The sequence below is a fragment of the Hemitrygon akajei genome, chromosome 18 (genome assembly GCF_048418815.1).
Source record: "Hemitrygon akajei chromosome 18, sHemAka1.3, whole genome shotgun sequence".
In the NCBI taxonomy this organism is placed as follows: domain Eukaryota; kingdom Metazoa; phylum Chordata; class Chondrichthyes; order Myliobatiformes; family Dasyatidae; genus Hemitrygon; species Hemitrygon akajei.
This window is the reverse complement of record NC_133141.1, coordinates 25,564,611-25,586,074: the sequence shown is the minus strand read 5'-3', so window position 1 is coordinate 25,586,074 and position 21,464 is coordinate 25,564,611. Positions and strand designations below refer to the sequence as shown.

General features: G+C 40.9%; 1 protein-coding gene across 6 annotated transcripts in view; it reads left to right on the top strand.

The window, feature by feature from the left end:
- Window positions 1-16,235: 16,235 nt before the first annotated feature.
- Window positions 16,236-21,464, top strand: part of LOC140741208 (cytoplasmic dynein 1 intermediate chain 2-like) — a 74,766-nt gene continuing 69,537 nt past the window's right edge. For all 6 annotated transcript variants that reach the window (XM_073071131.1, XM_073071128.1, XM_073071132.1 and 3 more), the window contains exon 1: window positions 16,236-16,346. The gene's annotated coding sequence lies outside the window, so the exon portion shown is untranslated. The remainder of the gene's footprint in view (window positions 16,347-21,464) is intronic.

The following is a 21,464-nucleotide window of genomic DNA, read 5'->3' as shown; positions in this document are numbered from 1 at the left end:
GATGCTAAGAGGATGCAGGGTGACTTGGATAGGTTAGGTGAGTGGGCAAATTCATGGCAGATGCAATTTAATGTGGATAAGTGTGAGGTTATCCACTTTGGTTGCAAGAACAGGAAGACATATTATTATCTGAACGGTGGCCGATTAGGAAAAGGGGAGATGCAACGAGACCTGGGTGTCATTGTACACCAGTCATTGAAGGTGGGCATGCAGGTACAGCAGGCGGTGAAAAAGGCAAATGGTATGTTGGCATTCATAGCAAAAGGATCTGAGTACAGGAGCAGGGAGGTTCTACTGCAGTTGTACAAGGTCTTGGAGAGACTGCACCTAGAATATTGTGTGCAGTTTTGGTCCCCTAATCTGAGGAAAGACATTCTTGCCATAGAGGGAGTACAGAGAAGGTTCACCAGATTGATTCCTGGGAAGGCAGGACTTTCATATGAAGAAAGACTGGATCGACTAGGCTTATACTCACTGGAATTTAGAAGATTGAGGGGGGATCTTATTGAAACGTATAAAATTCTAAAGGGATTGGACAGGCTAGATGCAGGAAGATTGTTTCCGATGTTGGGGAAGTCCAGAACGAGGGGTCACAGTTTAAGGATAAAGGTTCCGCCTTTTAGGACCGAGATGAGGAAAAACTTCTTCACACAGAGAGTGGTGAATCTGTGGAATTCTCTGCCACAGGAAACAGTTGAGGCCGGTTCATTGGATATACTTAAGAGGAAGTTAGATATGGCCCTTGTGGCTAAAGGGATCAGGGGGTATGGAGAGAAAGCAGGTACAGGGTTCTGAGTTGGATGATCAGCCATGATCATACTGAATGGCGGTGCAGGCTAGAAGGGCCGAATGGCCTACTCCTGCATCTATTTTCTATGTTTCTATGACACACCCTCTTCTCATTACTATCATTAATAGAAGGTACGGGAGTCTGAAGATGCACATTCAACATCTTTGGAACACATTCTTCCCCTCTGCAGTCAGATTTCTGAATGGACAATGAACCCATGAAACTACCTCATTATTCTTTTTTTGGCAGACATAGGCAAGCACCTCCCTGTCTCCACCCAGCTAACTGGGGTCACCTGCTGCTTGTTTCCAACTCATCACCTAAATTAAACCCAGCTTGCATCCACAATCCTGGTTCCCTCATTCAAACCAGCAGCTTCAACCAATTGTTCCAAGTCTTCAGTTACCTTGTTGCTTTGTTTTCTTCCACATTTCCTGACTGGTGGTGTGGGAATTTCATCTTCTGTACCTCCTGACCAACTGTAGCAGCAAGAAGATAGCATGGTCTACATGTGATATCCTATCAAAGGCCTTCTCCAGGCAGGCATACACCCGTCTGTCCTGCATGTTGGCGATGGTGTCCCTGAGTAGCACAAGGTTGCCAGAGAATTTCCTGCCAGGGCCAACACAGATTTGGTCTGGGTGGATCACCTGTCCCAAAGCAGACCTGACCTGGTCGATGATGCTCTTGGACCAGGATCTTACAATCCACATTCAACAGTGAGATAGGTCCACAATTCCTGATTTCCTCCCTCTTCACTCCTCACTCTTCTGCTCATAGATGAAGGTGATGATGCCCTTCCCCATGGAGTCTGACATGCTGCCAGTTAGAAGCATAGTGTTGTACTCTTCCAGCAAGTCTGGACTCATCCAGTCCCACAGAGCTGAATTCAATTCAACCAGTTAGTTGTCGATTCCGAGAATTGAAGACCATAATAAGACCATAAGATATAGGAGCAGAATTAGACGATTTGTCCCAGCAAGTCTGCTCCGCCATTTCATCATAGCTGATCCAATTTTCCCCTCAGCTTCAGTCTCCTGCCGTCACCCCGTATCCCTTCTTGCCCTGACCAATCAAGAATCTATCAACCTCTGCCTTAAATATACGTGAAGACTTGGCCTCCATAGCTGCCTGTAGCAAATAATTTCACAGATTCACCACTCTCTGGCTAAAGGAATTCCTCCTCATCTCCATTCTAAAAGGACGCCCCTCTATTCTGAGGCTTTGTCCCCTGGTCATAGACTCTCCCATCATAGATAACATCCTCTCTACATCCCCCCTATCAAGGCCATTCACCATTCAATAGGTTTCAATGTGGTCACCCCTCATTCTTCTGAATTCTAGTGAATACAGGTGCAGAACCATCAAACATTCTTCAAATGACAAGCCATTCCATCCTGGAATCATTTTTGTGAACCTCATTTGAACCCTCTCCAATTTCAACACATCCTTTCTAAGATAAAGGGCCTAAACCTTCTCACAATACTCCAAATGAGGCCTCACCAGTGCTTTATAAAGTCTTAACATTACATCCTTGCTTTTATATTCTAGTCCTCTTGAAATGAATACTAACATCGCATTTGCCTTCCTCATCACAGACTCAACCGGCAAATTAACCTTTAGGGAATCCTGCACAAGGACTCCCAAGTCCCTTTGCATCTCAGTTTTTTTGTCTTTTCTCTCCATTTAGGAAATAGTCAACCCTTTCATTTCTTCAACCAAAGGGCACGACCATACACTTTCCGACACAATATTCCATCTGCCACTTCTTTGCCCATTCTCCTACTCTGTCTAAGTACTTCTGTAGCCTCTCTACTTCCTCAAAACTACTTGCCCCTTCACCTAACTTCATATTGTCTGCAGACTTTGCCACAAAGCCATCAATTTCATCAAACAAATCATTGACATCTAACATAAAAAGTATCGGCCCCAATACAGACCCCTGTGGAACACCCACTAGTCACTGGCAGCCAATCAGAAAAGGCTCCCTTTATTCCCACTCTTTGCCTCCTGCCAATCTAGCTTTATCCATGCTAGAATCCTTCCTGTAATACCATGGGCTCGTAGGTTGTTAAACAGCCTCATGTGTGGCACTTTGTCAAAAGCCTTCTGAAAATCTAAGAGCACAACATTAACTGATTCTCCTTTGTCTGTCCTGCTTGTTATTTCAAAGGTTTCAAAGGTACATTTAATGTCAGAGAAATATATACAATATACATCCTGAAATACTTTTTCTTCGCAACCATCCACAAAAACAGAAAAGTGCCCCCAAAGAATGAATGACAGTTAAAAGTTAGAACCCCAAAGGCCCCCTCAGATCCCCTTGCTCCCATGCGTAAGTGGCAGCAATGATTCCCCTCTCCCCACCATCAAAAAAAAAGCATCTGCACCCACCACCAAGCACAAGCCTGCAGCAAAGCAACAGCAAAGAGACAGACTTGCAGTACTCCAAAGACTACTTGTTCACCCGGTATTCAACGTACCACAGGCTCTCGCTCTCTCTCCCTAATAAGGGAGAAAGAGGTGTCTCCCTTTCACAGCGAGGGGGGAGACACAACAAAACAACTCACTGATTTACGCTGTTAAAAGTCAATTGCATCACTTTTTCCGGCTCTGTGCCCAAAGATCTCGGGTCTCTGGGCACACAGCCTTAGATCTTCCATCTCCCACGACGTACCGATCTCCTGCCCGGACACCAACCTTCGATCGGCCCGTCTTCAGAGCCACGAGATCTCAGCCCTCCGAAGGTGAGCTGAGCTCTTAGGCCACGCTCTTGGCGTGCCGAATATTGGCCAGTTGTGAAACCCCGAGAGCGGGTCCCATTCCCGCAAAGAACCGCATTCAGCATGTAACTCCAGGTCAGGGTCTTCAAAACAAGCAGAATAGACAAAGGAGATGGGAAGATCGAGGTGAGGAGGGATGATAGGCAGATGGAGAAGAGGAGAGTGGAGATAGTAAGAGGTGTTGGTGACAAAGGGCAGTAGTGGGACTTGATAGGAGAGGAAGGTGGAACCAAATCAGGGAGGCGAGGAAGGTAAACGGGAGCAGTGGGGGAGGGGACCCAGTGGAAGGAGTGTATGGATGGAGTGGCTGGAGAGTCCAGATAAAAAGTCTCTACCTGAAATGCCACATCCATCAATCCTGATACTGCACTTTATACAAAGCTAAAAATACTCACGTCATTCTACATAGTAGAGAACATCCTAATGATCTCAACACTGCACTGCAGCTGACAGGATAGCTCCACAATAGGTAGTCAAAACTGCCCAACGCATCGCTGACACCAGCCTGCCTGCCATCTATGAGATATCTACAGAAAGGTGCTGGAAAAAGGCCTTAACATCATGAAGGGTACCCTGCTCGTGGACTGTTTGTCCCACTCCCATCAAGGAGGAGGCTACGTCGCATCCACGCCAGGACCACCAGACTCATTACTTTCCCCAAGCAGTAAGGCTGATCTGCACCTCCACTAACTCTCCATGCCCCCAACAACCACTACACTACTACTTGATTATTTCCTGTCAGTCACCTTAAATGCAGACACTCCTGAGCAGAGGAGCTCTTTTAGTAATAGACTGAGACAACTGCGCTGCTCCAAAGAGCGCTATATGAGGTCATTCTTACCCTCGGCCATTGGGTTCTATAATGACTCAACCTATTGCCGGGGAAGTGATGACCTCCCCCCCCCCCCCCCCCCCCACCTCCTTTCTTTTCTTTCTCAATCTTTTTTACTGAGTTTCAAGTAGATAAACATAACAACGATAATGATACAGAGATGGGGATTACATTAATAACGGTTAACGTGTACAGAAAAAGACTCCGAGTAACCTGTGTAATCTAAGCCTCCCAATCTCTCAGTAACTAAACATGAAAAAGATTCAAAAACAAATTTTTTTACAAGAGGGAAAAAAAGTCCCCCTAAACTAAAAATAAAATAAAATAAAAACAAAACAAAACAAAAGCTGGGCTGCCATGTTTCATCAGTTAAAATCGTTATTTGTCATTAACTCCGCTCCTCTATACACGAACAAAAAGTTATTGAGAAGGATTCGGAAAAGGTCAGCTTACATCATATGAAAATGTTGAATAAATGGCCTCCAAGTTTCTTCAAATTTAACCGAGGGGTCGATAGTGCCACTCCTAATTTTTTCCAAGTTTAAACATGTTATAGTTTGGAAAAACCATTGAAATGTAGTAGGGGGATTAGTTTGTTTCCACTTAAATAAAATGGATCTTCTAGCTATTAACATAACAAATGCAATCAAACGGCAAGCTGAGGGGGATAATTGACTAGAGTCCATCACTGGTAATCCAAAACTTGCAGTAATAGGGTGAGGTTGTAAATCAATACGCAAAACTGCTGAAATAATATCAAAAATATCTTTCCAATATTTTTCCAAAAGAGGGAAAGACCAGAACATATGAGTCAAGGAAGCTACCACAGACTTACATCTGTCACAGATAGGATTTATATGGCAATAAAAACGAGCTAACTTATCCTTGGACATATGGGCCCTATGAACCACCTTAAACTGTATCAAAGCGTGTCTAGCACACATTGAAGAAGTGTTAACTGGTTGGAGAATTTTCTCCCATTTCTCTATAGGTAAAGATACCTGAAGTTCTCTTTCCCATTCATTCTTAATTTTATCAGATGTACCTAGATGTATTTTCGTAATCAGATCATAAATAATTACTACTAAACTCTTCGGATAGGGGTTTAAACCTAAAAAAAAATTCTGTAATTTCAGCTTGATGTGATATTGGAAAAGTAGGTAAAACAATATTCAAGAGGTTTCTAATCTATAAATATCTGAAAAATGTGATCTAGGCAAATTATATTTATTAGACAACTGTTCAAAAGACATTAGACAGTTATCCATGAATAAGTCATGAAAACATGTTATTCCCTTCGTTTTCCATAAAAGAAAAGTTTGATCAATTCTGGATGGTTAGAAGAAAAAAAATTAGATATAATAGGACTTGATAGGATAAATTTATTCAATCCCCCCCCCCACCTCCTGTTAGACTGTTTGAGGTAACATTTTTTATTCTTTCTTACTTCTCTTCTAATACTTATATACTTGTGCACTTTTAATGTTACTGTGACACTGTAATTTCCTTTGGGATTGATAATGTATCTGTGGCGACCCACTTTCTGCGCAGGCGAACCAGCTCACAAATAGCCCGCGCGCGGGGAGAGACTTTGATAATGCACCTCTGATGTCATTTCTGCCCGGAGAGGGTGGGAACTAGGGATTAAAAACCAGTGCCACAAAGTTTGAATAAACTAGTCTCGAAACGACCTACCAACTGTGTGTCATATCTAGCTCTGTGTGTAGTACATTGCTACATATCTATCTATCTGTGCCTAGTGTCACTTCATGGACATACAATCAATCTATGTATATAAGCTATCTATGTATTTATATTTAATGTGTTCTTTATTACTATTGGATTCTTTATCTTCTGTGGGAATTTTTGTGCTGCATCAGAGCTAGAGTAACAATTATTTTGTTCTCTTTTATAATTATGTACTGGAAATAACATTAAACAATCTTGGAGTAAACAATCTTGAGTACATTGTGGAGTGCTTTGAAAATACTAAGCAATAATGCAACCTCTAACATTTTGTTTTAAATGAAGGGGCTAATTTAATAAAACTTTCAGATGAACATGTCAGTTAAATATAATTTAGAGTTAAAAAAAAAACAAATTGCTAGAGAAACTCAGTGAATCAGACTGCATCTGTAGAGGGAAGCAGACAGTCCACATTTTGGGTTGAATCACTTCACCTGGTGGCTACTGTCCATTTCCTTCCACTGATGTTTCCTGATCCATTAAGTTCTTTCAGTTCAAAAATAAAATTTACTTCATGAATGTATATATTACACAAAGCAAAAAAAAATGCAAAACCCTTTACATTCTTAGTGTCATTTGATCAATACATTTGATTAACATCTAGAGTCCCTGCTGACCAATGTGTCCACCCAGCTAGTCCCAAACTCTCCAAACCCTATCCCTCCATGTTGCTATCCAAGTGCCTCTTAAACATTGCTATTGTATATGCCTTAACCACTTCCTCAGGCAGTTCATTCCATATACTCACTACCTCGGCACGGAAACATTACCCCTCAGGTCCCTTTTAAATCTTTTTCCTCTCACCTTAAATCTATGCCCTGGCCCCTAGTTTTAGACTCCCCTGCTATTACTATCTGCCCCTCATCATTTTAAATATTTCTATAAGGTCGTCCTACCATCCGAGGGGAAAATCCGAGCTGATCAATTTCCCCCTATAACTCAGGCCCTCGAGAACTGGCAACATCCTCATAAATCTTTTCTGCACTCTTCTCACTGTGACCAAAACTGTACACAGTACTCCAAGCGCAGCCTCACCAATGACTAGTACAATTGCAATATAATATTCTAACTCCCATGCTGGCCCAGCATGCTAAACATCTTTTTCATCACACTGGCTATCTGTGACACTGCTTCCCATGAACTACACACTTGTGTTCCTACGTCCCTCTGTTCCGTTACATTCACTAATCTCCTAACATCCATAGTATAAGTTCTATATTGGTTTGACTTTCTAAACTGTATCGCCTTGCAGTTATCTGTAATGAAATCCATTTGCCACTCCTCAGCCCACTTCCCTAACTGATCATGATCCCCTTGTGATCTATGATAATCTTCTTCACCATCAGCAGCATTTCAAAGATACTAAACTGAATCCTGCGGATATCTAGCTAAGAACTTACACTGGAGAAAAGGGAGCACCTGTGGGAATGGCATTTCTATCATCCCCTGTAACCGAGTCAACTGAAAGCAAATTAAGAAAGGTACTGTATGATGTCACAACTGTCTCCATACTGTACACCATTAACCATTGCCCAGCAGAGGGCAAACAGGTTTTGGTACCAATAGAGGTCAAGGTAGTATTATTGATATTATGAGGAAGCAAAATGAATTAACAACCTTACTGTTACCACAGTAACACGTTTCATCATTGCCTAAAAGAGAAATTCAAATTTTCAATGGCAATCCATCCAAAAGGGTTTTTGATTGATTCCTATAGTGACTGTCTCTATTTCCTAGCACAGTGCACTAGAGGTCACCCTAGAGAACTTGTCAGAATATGTCAGCATGTTGACCCTAAGAACGGATATCTAAAAGCTAAGGCTTTACTACAGGAACATTTTGGTGATGAACAAAAAATTGGATCCACCTACATGCAAAAGGCTCTCTCTTGAGTACCCATCAAATCTGAAGACATGAAAGCTCTTCAAGACTCCAGTCTTTTTCTAAGAGGCTGTTGCAATGCCATGGAAGAAGTGCAGTACATCAGTAAGCTGGATATGTCTGTCAATATGTTGATTGTCATAAAGAAATTACTCTATATGTTAGGGATAAATGGATAACTGGTCTGTAAACTGCAAGAAAGGCAAAACCATAAGGTAACTTTCACTGTCATTGTTAATTTTATAGAAAGGGATGTTTAGATTGCTACACACTTGATGATTGGCAGGGTTTCCATAGATGCTGCCTGGCCTGCTAAGTTCCTCCAGCATTGTGTGTACGTTGCTCAGATTTCTAGCATCTGCATATTTTCTCTTGTTTGTGAAAAACTTTTGTCTGTTCTGCGAGGGTGAACTTACATTGGATTTGTGCACTCGGGTGGAGAAAATGGCTCATAGTGAGAAATAGTGTCTGCTTTGACTGTATACAAGACACATCAAGAGGAATTACAAGATGCGTCTTTCATGAAAGGTATGCAGTGGCAAGCATCCCAGCATACTTCATATTCACTCTGACAAAAGGGTGCAGAATCAAAACAAGCCATGAAAGAATCAGACACAGCAATGAGTAGTTCCCTGGTATCTAATGGCTTTACAGGGGCTGGTGATCATGACTGTAAACTTCCCATAGTTCCGGTACAAGTGAAGTCTAAGAAAGGTAACAAGACAGTGGTTACTTATGCTTTCCTCGAACAAGGAAGTGCAGCTGTGTTCTGCACAGTGGGCCTCATGAACAAGCTCAACCTGACAGGAAAAAGGACACGCATTCTCTTATGCACTGTGGGTCAAGAGATCGTGAGTAGCTACATTGTTTCAGGGTTGGTGAAAACTATTGTGAACTACTAGCATCTAAATGCAAGAAAGTATGCCTGTCCACAGGGGACTTCCAAGGATGGTCTCACCTGAAACATGTCCATTTGATTCAGAAATTGAGCTGCTGATAGGGACAAATGTGTCTAAACCATTGGAGCTGTGGCAAGTGATTTGCAGTATTAATGATGGACCCTATGTAATTAGAACAATGTTGGGTTGGACTGTGAATGGACCACTGAAAGGAGACCATGGTGGTAGAAGAGACTTTGGTCAGAGCCGACAGTTAACAGGATCTTGGTTTAGAACCTGGATGAGCTTTGGCAGTGGCAGTTCTGGGCAGACTTCCCCTGAATGCAGTCAGGATGAACCACCTGGTTTGTCTAGAGCTCAAGTTCATGGAGCTGGTTACAAATTCTGCAAAACTGGTGGATGGCCACTACCAGATTAGTTTACCTTTGAGAAAGGAGGTTAGGATACTAAATAATGGGAAGATTGCAGAACAGCATACTCTAAATCTAAGGAAGAGGTTTAAGGAGTTGTCATTTCACACTGACTACACAGCTTTCATGAAGAAAGTCATCTCCAAAGGTTATGCCGGTGGAGTGCCAGCAAACGATCTGGAACGCAGTGATGGGAGTGTCTGGTATATTCCACATCCTGGTGCTTATCACCCCAGAAGAGGGAAACTCTGTGTTGTGGCTGACTGTTCACTTAATGCTCAGCTTTTACAGGGGCCAGATCTTACCAGCTCACTGGAGTCATAGCAGATTCAAAAAGAACCTAGTGATCATAGCAGACATTGAATCAATTTTTCATTAGGTTGAAGTACCAGTGGAAGATACAGATCTTCTGAGGATTCTCTGGTGGCCTGATGGTGACCTCAGCCAAGATATGGTTGACTTTAAGAATGGTGGAAGAATCTTCACTATTAGGATATGTGCAGAAGACAATGAAGAACAGTTCAGTCACAAGATGGCAGATAAGGTTTTTTATTGCTTCTATGTTGATGACTGCCTTGTGTCAGTGACTTCTGAAGAAGAAGCAGTGTCTCTCTATCATGACCTTGTATTCATTTGTGCTAAAGGCGGCTTTTGACACACAGACTGGGTAAGCAGCAAGTATAGTGTGTTAGCTGTGATAGCAGAGGAGCAAAGAGTGAAGGACATGAACAATTTAGATTTGGATCAAGATATATCTTCAGTGGAGAGAGTACTGGGTGTGCAATGGTGCATTCAGTCTGACACTTACAAGTTTAAGATCATGATCCAAGATAGACCACTCATAAGAAGGGAGATCCTCTCCACAGTTAGTTCCACCCTTTATCCTTTAGGAATCTTCAGTCCAGTGGTGCTATCTCCTAAGAAGATCCTACAAAATCTTTGTAAGAAAGGGCTCGGGTGAGATGACATTATGGCAACATCAGTTGCTCATGAGTGGACAAGCTGGCTAGAAGACCTCTGTGAACTGGAAGATTTCAGGGTTGTTAGATGTTTGAAGCCTCTGGATTTTGGAGAAGTTACTGCTGCACATTTAAACACTTTACACCCAAGTGAAGATGGCTATGGAGCAGTGACCAACCTATTATGCTCTCAGGTGCACAGTGCTTTTATCATGGGAAAACCTAGGGTAGCTCCGTTGAAGCCAGTTTCCATCTTTCATATGGAGCTCACCCTGCTATGACGGCAATCCATATGGACTCATTTTGGAGGAAGAAGTTGCACATGCAGCTTCAGGATTCAGTGTTTTGGACTGATAGTACATCTGTGCTGAAGCATATCAAGAATGAAACTTTCAGGTTCCAATCCTTTGTTGAAAACAGAGTTTCAGAAATTCTTAAGACCTCACAGCATCCCAATGGAGGTATGTAAACTCTTCAAGCAACTCGACAGATGTGGCCTCTCAAGGGTTGAAGGTGAAAGCATTCCTGAAAAATGAGACATGGATGTCAGGGCCTCAGTATCTTCTTCCCTGAAAGCGAATGGCCTGTGAATCCCAATGGTTCTGGAGAACTTCTGCTAGATGATTTGGAAGTCAAGAGGAGTGCTACAATGAATGCCATGTAGATTGAAGAGGAGGTGGATGCAGTAACACGTGTAATCCATTGCTTCTCATCTTGGACCCATTTGAGGAAGACAGAGGCTTGGATTCTTAGATTTAAGAACCTGCACTCATTTCTTAGGTTGAAGAGGAAGCAAGCGAACATCACTCTTGCTCAGTCTGACTTGGATAAAGAACCACAAAGGTATTCTTTGGAGAGAGAGATTGAGAAGGCCAAGGGTCAGATTGGTCATGATTGTCTCTCAGTGGAGGAGCTCAGAAAGGCTAAAATGGAGATCACAGGGTTTTGCCAAAGAAAGAGATTTTTCAGATGAATTCTCAAATTTGCAAAGGGGAGAAAGTATGAAAAGGAACAGCCATATTTTCAAGCTCAATCCAGTCCTTGAAGATGGTGTCTTGAGAGTTGGTGGACAGTTTAGTAGGGCAGCCATGCCTGAAGAGACTAAATGTCCTGTTATACTGACAAAAGATCTTCATATCTCAGACATCATTCCACTGCATGTACATTAAGAGGTGGGACATGGTGGCCATTACCACGTGTTATCCAGGTTGCATCAAAAAATACTGGATTCCCAGTGCTAGTACAGCTATAGGAAGAATCCTGTCTAAGTGTGTTGTTTCTCAATGGTTACATGCAGCTCCAAGATGCCAGCAAATGACAGATCTATCTCTGGACAGTGTCTCTCCAGATGAACCTCAGTTTACACGTGTAGGAATGGACTACTTGGGACCTTTTGAGGGGAAGAGCAAAAGGAGTGAAATGAAGAGGTACAGAGTCATATTTACCTATCTAGAAACATGAGCTGTTCATATTGAAGTGGCATCTTCTTTAGACACAGATTCCTTTATTAATGCACTTTGATGCTTTATAGGAAGATGAGGACAGGTTCATGAACTGCGCTCTGATAATGCAACAACATTTGTTTGGAACTGGGCATGAGTTGTGAGAAGCCATTGGGAAGTGGATCATTCATGGATCACTAATGTCCTTCTTCAAAAGAGAATTAAATTGATTTTTAACCCTCCCCACACCCCATCAGCTGGTTCACACTATGGAGGAACATGGGAGAGATTAATCAGGTCTGTGCGAAGGGTCCTCATTACCACAATGAAGGTACAGAATTTTGATGAAGAGAGTTTCCACACAGTCCTTCATGAAGTAGAGGCCATTATCAATGTCCATCCAATTACTCAGGCAGCTTCCAATCCCAATGATTTGGAAGCACTAACACCCAATCATCTGCTGCTTCTGAAGACCCCACTATACCTACCACCAGGAGAGTTCCAAAAGGAAGATGTTTATGCTCATCGTAGATGGAAGTAGGTCCGATACATGTCAAGCTTTTTTTGGAAAGGGTGGGTCAAAGAGTATTTATTAAGTCACAGGAACATCATAAATGGACAGGTATAAAACACAATTTCCTCCCATGAGAGATTGTGTTTATAATTGATGACACAGAGCCTCAAAACTCATGAATCATGGGAAGAGACATTTAAGTCTCTCCAGAGAGGAGAGGATTTGTGCGGTAGATGCACATCACAACCGTGAGGACAGGTCTATAACCAACATCTGTCTTCAACAGGAGGCAGAGGTTTAAAGAGCTACAGCTCTAGAGGCTTCATGACTTTGACTTGATTTATTGACTTGACAGAGAGCGGTGGTAAAGATCACTCTGTGCTGAGCTTAGTGCTGGTAAGCTCTGGCCTAGATGGCTGTTCCAAGACTTGACTGGAAAACGAAAAAAGAAAGAGGACATTTTATAAATGTTAAGATATTTGTCCTTGAAGGTTTCATGTCTCCTATTTAAGTAGTACATAGATATAATTATTATAGTGTAATCGTTAGGGGGCTGGGATGTTGGAACCGTTTATCTATTTTCTGTCTGTATGGTATTTTGAGGTGTATTTATTATAGTAATCTGTCATGTGGGTGGGGGCATGCTGGAAGCAAATGGCTACAGTTACGCATTCACGCATCTTTTTAGTTGTTTAGTGTAGTCTAGTTGATAGAGGTTGAGCCATGGGAATTGATGTTTTTTTTTGGTTGACCACTTAAATATGCTAATTAGTTACACTAACTTTGTTATTTCCCTAACTAGCTAGCTAATTGGAACGCTATTAGAACACTTACACTATTCAAATGTTCATATCGATTTTAGACCATTGTATCGCTCATTTAATTTTTTTTATCATTACAAGATTGTCCACCTTTGCTGATTTCATAATAAAGGATTGAACATTCCTTTTTAGATTTGGAAATTCATTATTTGGAAAAGTGTCATATGGTATCAAGTACTCTGGCTTAGTCTCTCAGCGGTTTTGGTTTGTTTTCAAGTAACTGCTACAGTGAGTAGAAAGAACCAGAATCTACTCTGCGTGCGTTAAGGTTATTGCAAGAATTTCAAACGGGAGACAAAAAGCTGCTTGTAAATTTGGATATAAAGCTCAGATGGATGAATGGAAGACCAAAATAAAGGAGTCAGTGCAGATACAAAAACAGAGTCAGAGTATTCATCAGATGATGTAGTGGATCAGGAAACCAAGAGGAGACATCAGATCATAAAGGGAGAAATGGAAGGATTAATAAGAGAATACTCCAGTGAACTAAATGTACACTCCCAATATCAAGGGTCACATCCTAGAAAGAGGAAAAAAGAAAAGAAAGAGAAAGATGACACAAGTTCTATGTAAATGGAAGAGGATAAATGAGACCCAATTTCTCAAAAAATTAGCAGATTCAGACACAGGAAAGCACAAGAAGAAAATGGAAGGCAAGAAAAAGAAAGAGAAAAAGAGAGAAGAGCTAGAGAGAAAGAATGTGAGTGAGAAAAAGAAGGGCATGAAAGAAAGAAGGAACATGATAAAGGAAAAGAGCAGAATAAAGGGAGAGAAAGAAGCTGGAACTTGGAGACAAGCAAAGATCAAAATAGATCTTGGAGTTGTCAGAACCGCTTCCTGCAGTCTCAGAGTCAACTCCTACAACCACCATGGAGAACCTGAGATCGTTTCACATCCACAAGCCTCACCTGACAAGCAAAGTAATCCCCCCTGTGCAGAAATTGCAGCGGTCCTAGCAGAGATATTTAAACTGTCTTAGCCATGGGTGTGGTGCCGGAGGATTGGAGGGTAGCTAATGTGGTTTCATTGCTTTTGAAATTCTCTAAGAATAAACTAGGAAAATATAGGCCAGTGAGCCAAACATCAGTAGTGGGTAAGTTGTCGAAGGTCTGGATATATAAATATTTGGATAGAGAGGCACTAATTAAGGATAGTCAACATAGCTTTGTGCATGGTAGGTCATGTCTAACCGATCTTGTAGAATTTTTTGAGGAAGTTACCAGGATGAAGACAAGATAGAGGATGGTGTCTACATATAATTTAGCAAGGCTTTTGACAAGGTCTTGCATAGGAGATTGGTCAAGAAGGTTCAGTCACTTGGCATTCAAGATGAGGTAGTAAATTGGATTAGACATTGGCTTTGTGGGAGAAGCCAGAGAGTGGTAGTAGATGGTTGCCTCTCTGACTGGAAGCCTGTGACTAGTGGTGTGCCACAGGGATTGGTGTTGGATCCATTGTTATTTGTCATCTATATCAACAATCTGGATGCTAATGTGATAAACTGGATCAACAAATTTGTGGATGACACCAAGATTAGGAGTGTTGTGGACAGCGAGGAAGACTATCAAAGCTTGTAGCATGAACTGGACCAGCTGGAATTATAGGCTGAAGAGTGGTAGATGGAATTTAATGCAGACAAGTGTGAGGTGTTGCACTTTGGGAGGACAAACCAGGGTAGGTCTTACACAGTGAGCAGTAGGGCACTGAGGAGTGTGATAGAACAGAAGGATCTGGGAACACAGATCCACAATTCCTTGAAAGTGGCAGCACAAGTATATAGGTTCATCAAGAGAGCTTTTGGCACATTGGCCTAGAGTTATGTTGAAGTTGTATTAGACATAATTTGGAGTATTGTTTGCAGTTCTAGTCATCTACCTACATGGAAGATGTCAATAAGATTAACAGAGTGCAGAGAAAATTTACAAGGATTTTGCCAGGACTTGAGGGCCTGAGTTTCAAGAAAGATTGAATAGGTTAGAATTTTATTCCCTAGAGCGTAGAATACTGAGGGGAGATTTGGTAGAGGTATGCAAAATTTTGAGGGGTATAGATGGGGTAAATGCAAGCAGGCTTTTTCCACTGAGGTTGAGCGAGACTAGAACTAGAGGTCATTGGTTAATGGTGAAAAGTGAAATGTTTAAAGGGAACATGAGGGTGAACTTCTTCACTCAGAAGGTGGAATGAGCTGCTCATCCATCCCTTTCGTTACCTCTTCAATAAACTCTAAAAGATTTGCCAAACATGACTTACTTCACAAAATGCCAGTGCTGACTCCTCCTATTTAGACTCAGACTATCCAAAATCTGGTAGGCCCATTCCTGCAGAATTCCCTGCAGTAACTTCCCCATTTCTGATGTCATGCTAATCAGCTTGTAGTTCCCAGGCTACAGTTCTTAAACAATGGAACGACATCAGCAACCTTTCAGTCTTCAGGTTATTTTTTAATATTGCACCGTTGCCACTCATGTGACCCCTGGGATAATACACACTTCCATTGTTCGAGGGGCATCCACACCATCAATGCCCAACTCAGTCCCTTCATCTGTGGTTGCAGGCTGTGATGCTTCTCCACATAAACTTTGCATTGGCTGCACCAAGCTTCAATGCATTCAGCAGCTCGTACTCCTGCAGCCTGGAAAGTACCAGTTGGCAGTTTTCACTTATAGACATCTTGCTGTGCTGGAAAACCAACAAGTTTCAAGGAGACCAAAGGGTGCCTTTCACCAAGTTGATGTCTGTCTCAATAGTTTACCCTGGGGACAGAGGGAGTCCTCAGTTACAGAGCTTTTTTTTTGCTTCAGATTCCAGCATCTGCAGTCTCTTGCATTCTCCATTCTCGCTATGTGACTGCTCATGAGAAAAGTTCAAAGTAAATTTATTGTTAAAGTACCTTGAGATTATTTTGCAGGCATTTACAGGAAAAAAAGAAATACAAAAGAATTTACTATAAAACTATACATAAACAAAGACTGACAAACAACCAAAGACTGACAAACAACCAATGACTTGAAAAAGACAAGTCTAAAATTCACATCATTAGCCAAATAAAGCCATGCTGCAACGAATTAAAAGTGGGACCTTGAGGCTTTGAATGCAAGTTGAATTTGCATAAATTCCAGCTGCAACAGCTGGAATTTATGCAAATACATTTGCCCTCTCGCGCAATGCGTTGTGGGATGACATCATCTTCTCCTGATGTGGTGCTGGTGCAGTCGCGAGACGCAGAAGCATCTTTCCTTCTCACACACACATATATGTTAACAGCAAAGGTTAGTTATCTTTAAATTAATGATTGAAACATTACGATGAAATAAAGTTTGAGTAACGTTCGTTATTCAGAAAAGAAGTGGACGTTTGGAAGATTGCATTTTGATGGATTCTTCCAAGTTAAAAACGACAGACAGCGGTTACGAGTATTAAATATTAATTAACTTGTTTTCATAAAAGATTATTTTCAATTGTTTGCTGAAAATTATTTGAACAGCTCGCATCTGTCAAATAGCCGTTCCGCAGCGTCCGACTACGCTGATAGGATTTTCGGTGAGCGAGATTTGGAAATGTCTGACTGCTGATTGGCGCAGGACCATGTCAATTATGCATGTCTCCCCCTCCATCTGGGGTGACAGTGCTGTCTTCTCCAGCCTTGTCATTCCAGACGTGTATTTTGGAGATTAAGTAGAAGCAGGATGAGGTTTGAGCAAATAGTTTGTTAGCCTGAGGTTTTTCCCAATAGGCGTAAAATTATTCGTTCCAATAGTAGGGCATTATCAGCCGAGGCAATTTTGATTCAGTCTGCCTGGAGGCCTTATTTTTGATGGTGAGAAGTGTCTGGCCCATTTCCAGGAGCCCATCGATGGCTGCTTTTGTTAAGAGTGTAGTCGATGCAAGTTATTGTGTAACATTAGTCTACTTTTGCACTGGAGATGCTAATGAGGATTGGGCTAACATCTTATGTGACACAAGAGACCATAGACGCTGGAATCTGAGAAGTGACATTTTCCTCTGCCACTTCCCCTCCTCCCCCCTCTCAAAAATAGCTCCTAGTTAAATGTCTAGAATAATACTTTTCTATTCTCTTAATTGAACGTAAAATGAAACAATTTCTGAAACTTTTCGATGGTGGGGTGATTGCAAGCTGCTGTTGACTTTCAAGGAAATCAGACTTTGGGAGAAGGTATATATAGGTATAATGAGGGCTCAAAATTAACATTTAAAAGGAGTTTGAAAACTTTATGTACTTCAGAATGCAAAACTTAATGTAAACAAACCATTGCTGAAGCTAATTTCATAAATTCTTTAAAATGTGTTCCCCTCTGTATCTCTAAATAAATAAATGTAGTTATTTGGGAAAACAATATAGAAATTAAACAAGAGAGAAAATTTGGACACGTTGGTATTCAAAGAGGAACACCAGTGTTGATGTTGTGAGCTAAATAATCTGCTTTTATGCTGTCATATTCTAAATCTATTCTCCACATTTACTGAATCATGTCTCTTTGGGTTGTATGAATTATTTATAATAATTGAGTATGGCAGTTGGATCATTTTTGCATGTTTTTATTGCACTCTTCTTAACTGCCTGGAGATCTGAATGTAAAACCAGCCGAGGAATGAATCAGACAATGTTTTGCTGCCTCTCTTGACTGTCAGGATTTGACTGAAATATGATTCCAGGCTTGGATTGTCTTTCAAAATGCCAGTTTAATTCAAAGACCTTGTAATGACGCAATAGGGAGTTTCATCTGAAGTTTGAATTAATGCCATTTATTGTTAAGGCATGTTATATTTATCCTAGGTATAACCAATGCATACACAAAAAGGTGTGACTTGCATTTGTATAGCTCCTTTTCTGAATGCTCAAAGTACATTCAAAGAGTATTATCAGAGAATGTATACAGAATACAACTCTGAGATTCGTTCTCCCACAGGCAGTCACAAAACAAGGGAAGACCATAGAACCTGTTCAAGAAAATATCAAACACCCAGTGCACGAGGAAAAAGAACAAATTGTGCAAATGGCAAAAAGTGAGCGAACAACACACAGAATATCAACATCAAACCAGGAAACAGTTGTATTCAGTTTCGTTCAGCACCGCGCTGCTAACCAATGCAGGCTGCTTTGCCAAAGTGCTCCAGTCTGCATCGATCACCCCGATCAAACCACTCAAAAATAGCAAATAAAGAACAGTAACCAGAATCCAGGAACACATGCAACATGAACTCAAAGTCCCCCAAACTGAGATCATATTCTCATCGATCAATCCTGGTAATGTGGATCCCAAGACCCCTGCACTTTCCTTGGACAGCAGCTAGTGAGAAGGAGAGGAAGACCAGTCAAACGCAGGCCGATCACCTGCCTGTCCTCTGCTCTCATCCTCATTGACTTCAGCCTTGTTTAATGCCTAAATTGGAGAGATGTAATGGAGTCAATCATGCACTCGCGCCCCATCTCCAGGCTTCTAGGCTGCACACTCCACTCAAACCTAACCTAACACTCTCGGAAACAGCAGAAGTGCCAGATTGCTCAAACGGCCTCAAAGCACACCATCAAAATGTAAATCGTAGGTTCCAATTGCATGCAGCTTAGCAGTAGAATCATATTTGAAAGGAGAAGTAAAAGCAGTAGTTTCACGAACTATCTGCAAGACATCACCGTTGGTTGCGTTGTCTGCTGATGCCATCTTGTTGAATGTTTTAATGCACATTACAATCAACTGAAATATTTTTAAAACTGTTGTCACTATTGTTCTGTAGGAAATACAGCAAACAGTTTGAACACACTCCTAAAAGTGATAATGTGGTAATAAAACCAGGAAAAGCTGGAAATGTCCACCAATTTTTGACAGCATCCGTTAGGAGAGAAACAGAGTTAAATCTCAGTTTTGTTAATATCTTAATCTTCAATCAAATCAACCCTTCAACTTTCAATTTCTGCACCTGTTGTTTTTCTATGCTTTTAGTGGGTTAAATGGAAAGAGAGAGGTTGGCAGGAATTATGATGGACCTAGCACCTAGATTGACAACTCAAGATGAGAGTCTTAACCCAAGAGATCATTCTTGGTCTGCTTGTTTTATTAATGGGATGGGTTCTCTATGTACATAATGATACATGTTTGATGAAATATGTTTATTCTGAAGTGTCAATTGAAACAACCTCTTATTGAATTTGTAGAATATCTGCATTTTGCAGAACCAAGTTGATTTTGCAGAACTGTGCAGTACCATTCATTTAAAAAGGCTGTGGGAGAAATTGTGCATTGCTTTTTAATTTGCTCTCTTGATTATATACAGTTTCATTATTTAACTAGGTACATTTGCTGCAGGATGCAATGAAGATATAAAGGACAAGATGTTTAAAGTGATTAACCATTATCATATGAAGCTGTAATGCTTCATTTTGGCTAGGGTGGTTTTATTCCCCCAAATCATACAGGTTTCTAGGATCTGAGGTTACAAATTGGATTTACATTTTGTAAGTCAAAGCAATCAAGATAAGATATGTATTTAGTGATGAGTAATAAATATGTGATAATGACTGAATGCTTTTCTTATGACCCATTGTAAGTGATGTGTTTTTTTTAGGGGATATGTATGAAACTTTGTGTAAAGTGCCTTTTGGCTTTCTACTGCTCTCAATTTCAATATAAAGCAATAATCAATCCTACTCAAAATGTTGGAGGAATTCAGCAGGTCAGGCAGTGTCTATGGAGAAGAATAAACAGTTGATATTTTGGGTCAAAACCTTTCATCAGGATTGAATGGCCTTGGCTCGAAATGTCGTCTTGTTTATTTTTCTCCTCAGATACTGCCTGACCTACTGAGTTCCTCTAGCATTTTGTGTGTGTTGTTCTGGATTTCCAGTATTTGCAGAATCTCCTATGTTTATAATAGTCAATCCTTAAAACTTTATTGACTCTCCTACTGCAAAACTAGATTTCATTTCCTTTTAACCGTGGCATCTACTTTGTTTTCTTAAAGATTGGGGCTGTATAAATCTGTTATGCCTTTGCTCACAAAATGTGTAGATGTTATTTCACTTTATGTGTATGAATGTGGAGATCTCCAACCTTTCTCACTATAATTGTTTTTGACAGCATCTGTGGGGAGAGAAACAGAGTTAAATTTCAGTTTTGTTAAAAATCAACCTTTCAATTTTCTAAATGTTAGCAAGTACAAATTTTAAACAAGAGGTTCTGCAGATACTGGAAATCCAGAGTAACACACACAAAATGCAGGAGGAACTTTGCCTTAGACAACCTTTCCCACTATCCATCATGCTACCAGCTTTCATGTCATCCACAAACTTGCCAATCATTCCTCTTACATGCATGTCCAGCACCAGCCCCCTGTGGCATGCTATGGGTCAGAGACTTCCAATCACAAAAGTAACCTCCTCCACAACTGACTGCCTCCTATCACTAAGCCAGTTTTGGATCCATTTAGCCAATTCTTCTTTGATGCATTAACTTTCTGCATCAGGTGACAATTCAAGACCTTTCTAAACATCATACAGATAATGTCTACTACCCTGCCTTCATCAATTTTTGCATTTACTTAAAACTCTCTTACATTAGTGAGACAGAATTTCCTGCACATAAGCGCATGCTGACTAAACCTGATCAGCCCTTGCCTTTACAAATGTACATAAATCTGTTCCTTTATAATTGTCTCCAGTCATTTCCCTACCAATAATGCACAGTTCACCAGTGAGCATTTATCTGGTGTATCCCTGTCACCTTTCTTAAATAAAGGGACAATGTTAGCAATTCTCCAATTTTCTGGTACCTGATGAAAAGTCATAAGACCATAAGACATAGGAGCAGAATGTGGCTATTCAGCCATTGAGACTGCTCTGCTATTCAACCATGGCTGATTTATGTTCCCTCTCAACCCCATTCTCCTGTCTTCTCCCCATAGCCTAAGACAGCTTGCCTAATCAAGAACCTATCAACTTCTGCTTTAAATACAGTGATTCTGTTTAATTGGGGCACACCAGAACCAGTAAATTTTGGCCCAATTAAGCGGCTGCTCCAATTAACTGAAGTTTCATAGAAATGGTGATAAAGCTATAAATAAAACAAACTACCGGCTAACTGGGTAACAGATTCTATTTTTAAATGAAATACAGAACAAATTAGAACACTACCAATACTGCTACAGTACTATAAAACTGTGTATTAGTTCCTAATAGTTACTGATGGAGGAATTCATCCAGTGTTCACTGCCATGTTCTTTTGACAGTAAATGAACAAATTCAGCGCAGACACCTAGTGTAGAGAATGGACTGTCTTCAAACAGTGCTTTTGACGAATGCATCCTCCAAATCTTCATTTTCATTGTCACACTCAAGATGATTGTCAATACCTTCAAATTCTTTGTACTTCCTA